We start from the raw sequence: 10145 nt of genomic DNA, 5'->3' as shown, positions 1-10145 counted from the left end.
TAAATAAACAGGGTGATAATATACAACCTTGACTTACTCCTTTCCCAATTTGGAACCCGTCCGTTGTTCCACGTCCAGTTCTAACTGTTGCTTTTTGACCTGCATACAGATTTCTCAGGAGGCAGGTCAGGTGGTCTGGCGTTCCCATCTCTTTAAGAATTTTCTACTGTTTATTGTGATCCACACAAAGATTTTAGCATAGTCAATAAAGCCGAAGTAGATGCTTTTCTGGAACTCTCTTGCTCTTTTGATGATCCAGTGGATGTTGGCAATTTGATCTCTGGTTCCTCTGCTTTTTCTAAAATGAGCTTGAACATCAGGAATTTCTCAGTTCACATACTGTTGAAGCCTAGCTTGGAGAATTTTGAGCATTACTTTGCTAGCAGTGAGATGAGTGCAGTTGTGCAGTAGTTTGAACATTCTTTGGCATTGCCTCTCTTTGGGATTGGAATGAAAACTGACCTTTTCTAGTCCTATGGCCACTGCTGAGTTTTCCAAATTTGCTGACATATTGAGTGCAGTACTTTAACAGCATCATCTTAAAAGATGCTTTGAAACAGCTCAGCTGAAATTCTATCACCTCCACTAGCTTTGTTTGTAGTGATGCTTTCTAAGACCCACTTGAGTTCACACTCCAGGATGTCTGGCTCTAGGTGAGTGATCACATCATCTTTTTTGAATAGTTCTTCTGTCTTCTTAATATCTTCTGCTTATGTTAGGTCCATACTGTTTCTGTACTTTATTGTGCTCATCTTTGCATGAAATCTTGTAAAGTTTGATTGAAAGTTTTTAAATGGAAAGACACACCTTGACCATGGAAGAAAAGATAAATTTTAAAATACGCTGTTTCCGTGAAAATTAAAGTAGATTTATATGATCCTAATTAAATTTTCAATGAGTTTTGTTGGAGGTGTTGACAAATTGATGATCAATTGGGAAATATTTAAGAAACTTTTGAAAGATCAGAATGGCAGGTGGGAGTATCTGTCCTACATATACAAAGCATCTTCCCATGAATAGAGGATTGACTAATACGTTTTTCTGTATGAAAAAATAGCATGTTTTAAAAAGAATATATTAGACAATGTCAATGTATAAAGATAGCCACAGAAGGACTGGCCTGGTGTTCCGGTGCTTAAGAATCTGCCTGACAATGCAGGGCATGTGGGTTGGATCCCTGGTTTGGGGAGGTTCCACATGCTGCAGGCAGCGAAGCCCTAGAGCCCAAGCTCCGCCAGGAAAGAATAAATAGCTCAGATCGCTGCAACTGGAAAAAGCCTGCATGCAGTGAAGACCCAGGGAAGCCAAACATAATGAGTTAATTTTAACAACATAGCCACAGAATATTGGGGAAAATGTGTAGAACAATATATAGTATGATCTTAATACAAAAAAGTCTGTATTAAGTCTAGAAGGACATCAGTTAAACCCTTAATGGGAGTATAAAATAGAAGCTAAGGTAAATCTTTTACTTTGCAATCTATTAGGAATTAGTAACTACTACTTCCAGTCAAAATATTAATAGAAAATATCAACCAGATAATCAAATCTATTAGCTGTTTCCTCACTCATACATAACTGTTCCATGTCCAGACACATTCATAGGAAATGTGTTTCCACATTTGTCTTTATCTCCCAGCTCTCAAAAGCCAACAGAAATTTCTAATTCCTTTAGTAAAAATTAGTTTAGTAGTAACTTCTGGCACATAGAGACAGTGGCACAGAGAATACTATGCTGCCATTAAAAGAAAAGCTGAAGTGGATTCAAACTTGCTGATGTAAGAAAAATAGCCAAAATAGAAAAAAAAAATGGTAAGAATATATTAAATAAATATAAAAGTGGTGGATTGAATATATAAATCTACTTTTGCTTCTTCCCAAAACCTCACTAAAGTGACAGTAGAATTGTTTTTGTTTGTTTTAGGCATAAAACTGTTATAGCAGGCAGGTAGCTAGCTATGAGCAGAGAAATGGGGACAGGGGCCAGGTGGCAGGAAATCAGGCCTCTTGTGAACAGTAGGGGCTCATAGACAAAGGAAAGCAGAAAACTTCAGGCTGACAGGAAATTGCGTTATAAGGGTCTGAGTAGCAGACCCCAAAAAGGTGGGGAAAAGCGGGATCTCTTGCATTGCATCCAAATGTAAACCTTTGTTCCTTGTGCTTTCCGTTGGATAAGACTGTGCTCAGTCGTTACAAAACCTGCATTTCCACTGTGATTAGTGATTTGGAACATCATTTCATGTGCCTATTGGACATTTTGATATCTCCTTTGGAAATATATTTAGGCATTCTACCCACTTTAAAAATTGGATTGTTTGGATTTTTTTGTTACTAAGTTGTGTAAGTACTTTATGTAGTTTGGATTTTTTAACCCTTGTTCAATATATGGGTTGCAAAACTTTTCTCCCATTATGTATGCCGCCTTTTAGTTTTGTTAGTTGTTTCTATGCTGTGCAGAACTATTGAGTTCAAAGTAGTCCCACTTGTGATTTTTGTTTTTGTTGTTTGTTCTTTGGACCTTCCCATTTTAACCACATAACACGCCTATCTATCCTCTGTCTCTGTTTTATTCTTGATATAGTTTGTTCATTTTTAGTAATCTATTTCACCCAATAGAATGTAACCTGCAAATAATAGGAATATATTACTGATCGATGTACTTTCAGCACCAAGAACAGTGTCTGACATGTGCTAGATACTCAGTATATTTCATTAGATAATCGAAGTCAGATAGTCTAAGTAATTTAAAATCAGGAGAATTACGTTCTAGTGATCTTATTTGATTTTATTTACTTTTGTAATGAGTAAATTATTGAATGAATTATTAAATACTGCAAGATTAGAAGCAATTTTAACAAGGATGATTTATAATTTTATGAATTTAATATGTAATTAACAGTTAGCACAACAAATTTACCAATTTGGAAGTTACTTTGATCAATTAAGCTGAATGTACAAAGTGTTACTTGTCCCGTTATTTGCACCACTCAGTTTTTCAAGAAGGCTGGACAATTCTCTTCTTTGAACAAATTGCACCCTCTACTGCCCTTTTTTGGTACAGCTTATGGTTCAAGGAAATCAAACCAGTCAAAACTAGAGGAAATCAACCCTGAATAAACTATGGACATGAATTTGAGCAAATTCTGGGAGATAGTGAAGGACAGAGAAGCCTGGCGTGCTGCAGTCCATGGGGTCACAGAGTCGGACACGACTGAGTGACTGAACAACAACTACCAAGATGCAAAATTACTTGAGATTTTACCTTCAGCGTGATCTATAGGGATTACTTTTCTGAGGAATTTAACTCTGAAGTCTTGAAACAATATTATTAAATATGGTATGTGTTGCATTCTTATTTAATTTCTGTGATGAATTTAAAAATTCAGGTAAGTGAGGATGACCTGAAGGTCAATGGTAAGACACTGCATTTGTCTAGAATCAAAACTGTGTTTCCTGTACTTGACTTAGAGTTGAAAGACGCTCTGGGGATAAGCATCTTTTCCCCTCCAGCTTCATTAGAAACTGAATTTAAGAAAGTCAAGGACTGATGTGCTTTTTACAGTCTTTCTCTAGCTGTCATTTGGGGCAATAAAAAGTAGCAACGGAAAATTTCTGAAACTTTTGCAGCAAGGGGGCCCCCTTCCAGGGCCCCAGGGGTCTCTTGTCTAATGCTCGGAACTGAATTGTCCAAGGAGACATGCGTGCTGACAAAGAAAGAGATTTTCATGGGAAGGGACACCAGGCGGACAGCAGGAGGGCGAGGGAGCCCAGGAGAGGCGCTCTGCCACACGGCTTGTGGTCTCTGGTTTTAGGTGAAGGCATTGGTTTTTGGGTTGCCTTTGGCCAGCCATTCCGACTCAGGGTCCTTCCTGGTGGGCATGCATGACTCAGCCAAGATGGGTGTCCACTAGAAGGGTTCTGGGAGGTGGAATCCTCTTGACCTTTCCCAAACTCTTCCGGTTGGTGGTGGGTTACTAGTTCCTTACCAGGACCTCCTGTAAAATAGCTCATGCAAGTTGTTACTGTGGTTGCTGGGGTGCTCGGCCAGGGTGGGTGGTTTCAGTCCGTGTGTTTCCCCTAAGACAACTGGAAGAGAAACGGCCCAGCACTGAGAAGAGCAGTATTTGGTTGGTTTCTCTGACATCAGTTCAAAACGATGCTTATGAATTTCTTTAAAACGTTCAGACATTTCAGTTTGAGAAGGGGAGGAGGCAGTGTCCAGAGTGCAGCTCAGAGAGGGGCTGCCTGGAGCAAGGCTTAGCCTGCTGAGGCTAACAGCGCAGCAGCCGTCATGCCGTTGGCAGCCGCCAAACTTTCTGTCACTCTGTCTCCTAACTGGTAAAAGAGAGGCGATGACTTAGAGCTGCAGTGCCTACTAAATGATCAGGGGGTCATAACAAGACCAGGCAAATAGTAAGCACGCTATTAAGTTTTGTTTACTATTTCCCTGGGTACAGTGATTTCCATAATTCTTAGCTGCTGCTGCTTAAGTCTTATAAATGCCAAAAAATTTTACAGGTTCTTCACTCCAACTTCTAGCTGGGGCTGGTAAATTTGTTTTAGATTCCAAGAAATTGGTCTTTCCCAACGCCATTGGCAAAGCAGCTCTTTTTGCTTAGACGCAAATCCAGATGTCCCTGGACAACTCCATCCTTGCTACTTGCAGGCTTCCCTACAAAGGTGTTTCAGTGTCTTTCCACATCACACGCTTTTCTTCTCATTATTTATTATATATAGTATGCTGCTGCTGCTGCTAAGTCACTTCAGTCGTGTCCGACTCTGTGTGACCCCAGAGACGTCAGCCCACGAGGCTCCCCCGTCCCTGGGATTCTCCAGGCAAGAACACTGGAGTGGGTTGCCATTTCCTTCTCCAATGCAGCAAAGTGAGAAGTGAGAGTGAAGTCGCTCAGTCGTGTCCGACTCTTAGCGACCCTATGGACTGCAGCCCACCAGGCTCCTCCGTCTATGGGATTTTCCAGGCAAGAGTACTGGAGTGGGTTGCCATTGCCTTCTCCAAATATATAATACACCCACATATATGATATATATTTTATTCTTTATATAGTTTTATATATAAATATTTATATATTTTATATAAATATACAATACACTTGAAATCTTTGACTTTGTTAATTGCTGTTTAATTATTTTTAAAGCTATTAATAGAAACCTGTTTACTTGGTTGTTTATGATGAAACAAGGTTGCGTTTCCCCACTCTCGAGCCTCTTTCACAGGAATGTATCTCTACATTCAATTCTATACCAATTCCCTTTCAAAGACCCTGGAGGTATTTTTGTTGTTGCTGCTGTTGTTAAGGGAAAACCCATAGCAGTCTGTAAGCTCCTACCCAGTATCTGTTCTCCTCTTCTGTCTTAGAACACTTGTTTTTTGTGAGGTGTAAATGCATCACATCTCAGACTTCCTTGAAACTGCGTGTAGCCATGGGGGAAAGTCCTAGCCAGCAAGATTTAATCAGAAACATTGTGTGGAACTTCCAGACAGGTTGATTAAAGCTACTGACTCGGTAAGGAGGTATGGTTTTTCATGCTTTCTCCTGTCAGGAATCATTTGTGGTAATTGGAACTCCAGCCATCATCAGGAGGTGACCTTGAAGATGGTAACCAGAGCTAGGATAATACAGCAGAAATGCAGACGAAATGGAGGTCTCTATGACCACCATGCAGCTGTTCCAGCCCTTGATGCTTACCTTTAAACTTCTATTATATGATAGAGAAATAAACGTCTATCCTCTTTAAGCTACTGTTACTTCAGCTTTTCTGTTACATATAGCTTTATTGAATCTTAACAGATATAGGAAGAGTGGGATCTTCACAGATATAGGAGATGAGGATCTGGGGCAATTCAGTTGGGAGCTCATCAAAGTCTCAAGGCAGGGAGGGTGGGGTTGGTCTTTTGCTAAATGACCCATGGTCCAGTTCCACAGTGAGGGGAAGTTGTAGCTTCTCTGCCAGGGGCAAAATGATGAGCTCACAGAAATGATAAGTGAAGGTCCCCCATGTTGCTGGACTTCCTGCTGCCAGGGGCTAGAGCTGGCATTTGGCCGACTCTCTCCTTTTGAAAAGGTTATAAACACTCTGCTCTGTTCCCCTGTTTCCTTCTCTGCTTCTCCTTTAAATCTAAAGTCTTCATCTGGAAGTGGAAAATAATATTATAAATAATTTCTTTTATTTTGAAATTCTGCTCTAACAACTTTAATTGCTCCTCTGGGCAATATGATTGCTTCTGAGTGATGAGTGGAAAGGTCAGGCAGTAGGGGAAGAAAAACGCAGAAATGAAAGTTTATCATATTGTCTCACTGCAGGCACCCACCACCAGGATGTCTTCTAATGCTGTGGTAACATGAAAACACATTTACTCAAGCAAATCACAATCAGTATAGTTTCTATTTACTTTATTTTATTTATTTTTTTAATTTTATTTTTAAACTTACAATATTGTATTAGTTTTGCCAAATATCGAAATGAATCCACCACAGGTATACCCGCGTTCCCCATCCTGAACCCTCCTACCTCCTGCCTCCCCTCCCCTCCCTCTGGGTCGTCCCAGTGCACCAGCCCCAAGCATCCAGTACCGTGCATCGAACCTGGACTGGCAACTCGTTTCATACATGATATTATACATGTTTCTATTTACTTTAAAAAGTACTAGCAAAACAGAAATATCCATCAAACCTCCTAAGAAGTATTTTTCTGCATGGAGTATGCATACTTCAGGAGAAAATTCTCAAAAGGAGAACCCGTGAATACAGTAGATCTTGTCAAAATTAATATAACATTGTCAACATTTTGTGGGTCATTTTATTTACAAAAACCAGCTTTGAATATACAACCTTGCTATCTTTGTTATTGTTGTTAAGTCACTAAGTCGTGTCCAACTCTTTGTGACCCATAGACTAGCACGCCAGGCTCCTCTGTCCTCCATTATCTCCCAGAGTTTGCTCAAATTCATATCCATTGAGTTGGTGATGCTATCTAACCATCTCATCCTCTGTCGTCCCCTTCTCCTCCTGCCTTCAACCTTTCCCAGCATCAGGGTCTTTGCCAATGCGTCGGCTCTTCACATCTGGTGGCCAAACTATTGGAGCTTCAGCTTCAGCATCAATCCTTTCAGTGGATATTCAGGGTTGATTTCCTGATTTCCTTTAGGATTTCCTTTAGGACTGATTGCTATTCAAGGAACTCTCAAGAATCTTCTCCAGTACAACATCAAGTCTTTGGCATTCAGCCTTCTTCTAGGCCAACTCTCACACCCATACATGACTACTGGCAAACCATAACTTTGACTATATGGACCTTTGTTGGCAAAGTAATGTCTCTGCTTTTTAACACACTTTCTAGGGCTTCCCAGGTGGATCAGTGGTAAACAACCTGCCTGCCAGTGCAGGAGACACAGAAGAGGTGGGTTTGGTCCCTGGGTCAGGAAGATCCCCTGAAGGAAAAAATGGTAACCCAACTCCAGTATTCCTGCTTGGATAATCCCAAGGACAGAGGAGGCTGGCAGGCTACAGTCCATGGGGTCCTAAAGAGTCTGACAGACTGAGCACACATACAGCCTAGGTTTTTTATAGCTTTCTTGCCAAGGAGCAAGCATTTTTTCATTTCTGGCTGCAGTCACTGTCCGCAGTGATTTTGGAGCCCAAGAAAATAAAAGAAATAAACTTATATCTTCTTTAAGCTACTATTACTTCAGCTTTTCTGTTATAAAAGAAAACAAAAGCTGTCACTGCTTCCACTTTTCCCCCTTCTATTTGTTATGAAGTGATGGAACCGATGCCACAATCTTAGTTTTTTAATATTGAGTTTTAAGCCATTTAGTTGTGGACACTTGCCTATCAATGAATGATAACATTTCACATTTAGACTGTAAATCTTTCATTATGAAGACAAATCAATTTTTGAACTTTGTTAAGTTGCCTTATTGGTAATATATATGAAGGAGAACATGGATGGGTCATTGTTACTCTATAATTTTATTTGAATCAGGGATGAAAAATAGTGTGATGCTCCTTTAAGTAGTATCTGTTAAATACTTTTTAAGTGAGGATTGAGTTTGATGGAAAAATAAAAATTCATTCTTGTTTATCTTCATGAATCCACAGCTGATTTTAAATCTCCAAGGTCTGTACTTATTAACAATGGCATATAAAAGAGAAAGAGTTCTATTTATGTTTCCTTGAAAATACAGAAAAATATAAATGCCACCTGCCCTAGTTCCCTGCCCCCACCCTGGGCCCAGCACAGGGTGGACGGCATTCAAGGACAAAATCAACCTTCTCGGTAGTGAGTTTTTCAATCCCCTGGTTCTTCCATGAGCTGCAGAGTGCAGTTCTTGCAGTCCTGGGGCACCCTGGGGAGTGTGGGAACCATGTGTCTGGGGATTATCCTTTCGTGCAGGGTGTAGAGACTGCAGAGGCCCACCCGTGCACACTGGGTAGGGAATGCTCACCCCACCGGCTCCTGCCTACCCCAAGGAATCCTCATCTCACTTGTCCTCCAGCAGAACTCAGGCCATGAATAGAGATCTAACTTCCAAGAGATTGTTGTTGTTTAGTGGCTAAAGCGTGTCTTACCATTTTGAGACCCCATGGACTGTAGCCTGCCCGGCTCCTCTGTCCATGGGATTTCCCAGGCAAGGATACTGCAGTGGGTTGCCATTTCCTACTCCTGGAGATCTTCCCCATCCAGAGATCGAACCTAAGTCTCCTGCATCGTCAGGCAGATTCTTTACCACTGAGCCACCTGGGAAGTCTTCTAGGCTTAATTACTTTACTTTAAATAAGGAGACAAATTTAATAAACTACAACATTCTTCTGATTTGGTCATCCTAACCCAATCGCACTAACTGAATCACAGATGTTAATAACGTTAAAAGTGTGATCTTTGCTATCTCTTAAAATAAAATGTACATACTAGTTTATGAAAGGCAGAAAAACACACATAGGTAAAAATATCCAACGCGAAGTTTGACACCAGCTTTACTTTTTAAAAATTTCCCAGGGAAAATTTTGCAAATATTCTCCTCATAGAACAAAGTGGAAAACACTTTTTAAATCTTTATAACACTCTAATGAGACTTCTTTTCTTCCAGGTTTGTCTCTCCTCATTTCCTTACTTTAACCTTCTCTGTTTCCTCAGTGTCCTTGGTCTTCCCAAGGCCTGGCGGATAAACCTCTCCTTAAACGCCCTTCTTTTGCCTTTCAGTCCTGGTTCTCATTCACCTCCTCCTTAAGTTGCTCTGGTTGCTTTTTTATATGACGAGTTAAAATTTAGTATATGTGATTTATGTTTGAAAGGTAAGTAAATGGGGGAAAGACTTGGGAATCGAAGCTTGTCACTTCTGTTCTTTGCTTAATCAACTGGTTACACTTGGTACCAGTGTTCTTGCCTGGAGAATCCCAGGGACGGGGGAGCCTGGTGGGCTGCCGTCTATGGGGTTGCACAGAGTCAGACACGACTGAAGCGACTTAGCAGCAGCAGGAGCAGCAGTACCTTTATCTCACACTGAAGGGAAGTGAAAGTTGCTCAGTCGTGTCCAACCCTTCGTGACCCCAAGGAATTCTTCAGCCAGAACACTGGAGTGAGTAGCCGTTCCCTTCTTCAGGGGATCTTCCCAACCTAGGGATCAAACCCAGGTCTCCTGCATTGCATGGATTCTTTACCAGCTGAGCCAGCAGGGTACACTTGTTTTAATTCACATAAATCAGGATCCTACCATTAAAGGTGGTGTGCTCATGATTCTGTTCCCCTGGGGTATTTAGGATAGTGCTTTATTTTTGTTTTAAAAAAGTCAGGGCCTACATCACTAACCTCCTATACTTGCCCAGACTTTTTGTTTATTCTAATTTCTTTTATTTGTGATAAGATAAAATACACACATAATATAAAGTTTACCATCTTTATCATTTTATATATCCATAGTATTAAGTACTCTGACATTTTTGTGTTCCCAACTTCCAGAACTCTTTTTATCTTACAAAACGGAAACTCTGTATCCATTAAACAATCTCATTTCTTTTCTCCCCAAACCCCTAGCCAACCACCCTTTTCAATTCTGTCTCTATGAATTTGGCTACTCTAGATACCTCATGGCTCAGTGGTAAAGAATTCACCTGCCAAAGCGGGAG

The sequence above is a fragment of the Bos mutus genome, chromosome 17, assembly GCF_027580195.1.
Source record: "Bos mutus isolate GX-2022 chromosome 17, NWIPB_WYAK_1.1, whole genome shotgun sequence".
Taxonomy (NCBI): Eukaryota; Metazoa; Chordata; class Mammalia; order Artiodactyla; family Bovidae; genus Bos; species Bos mutus.
Note: the sequence above shows the minus strand (reverse complement) of the source record.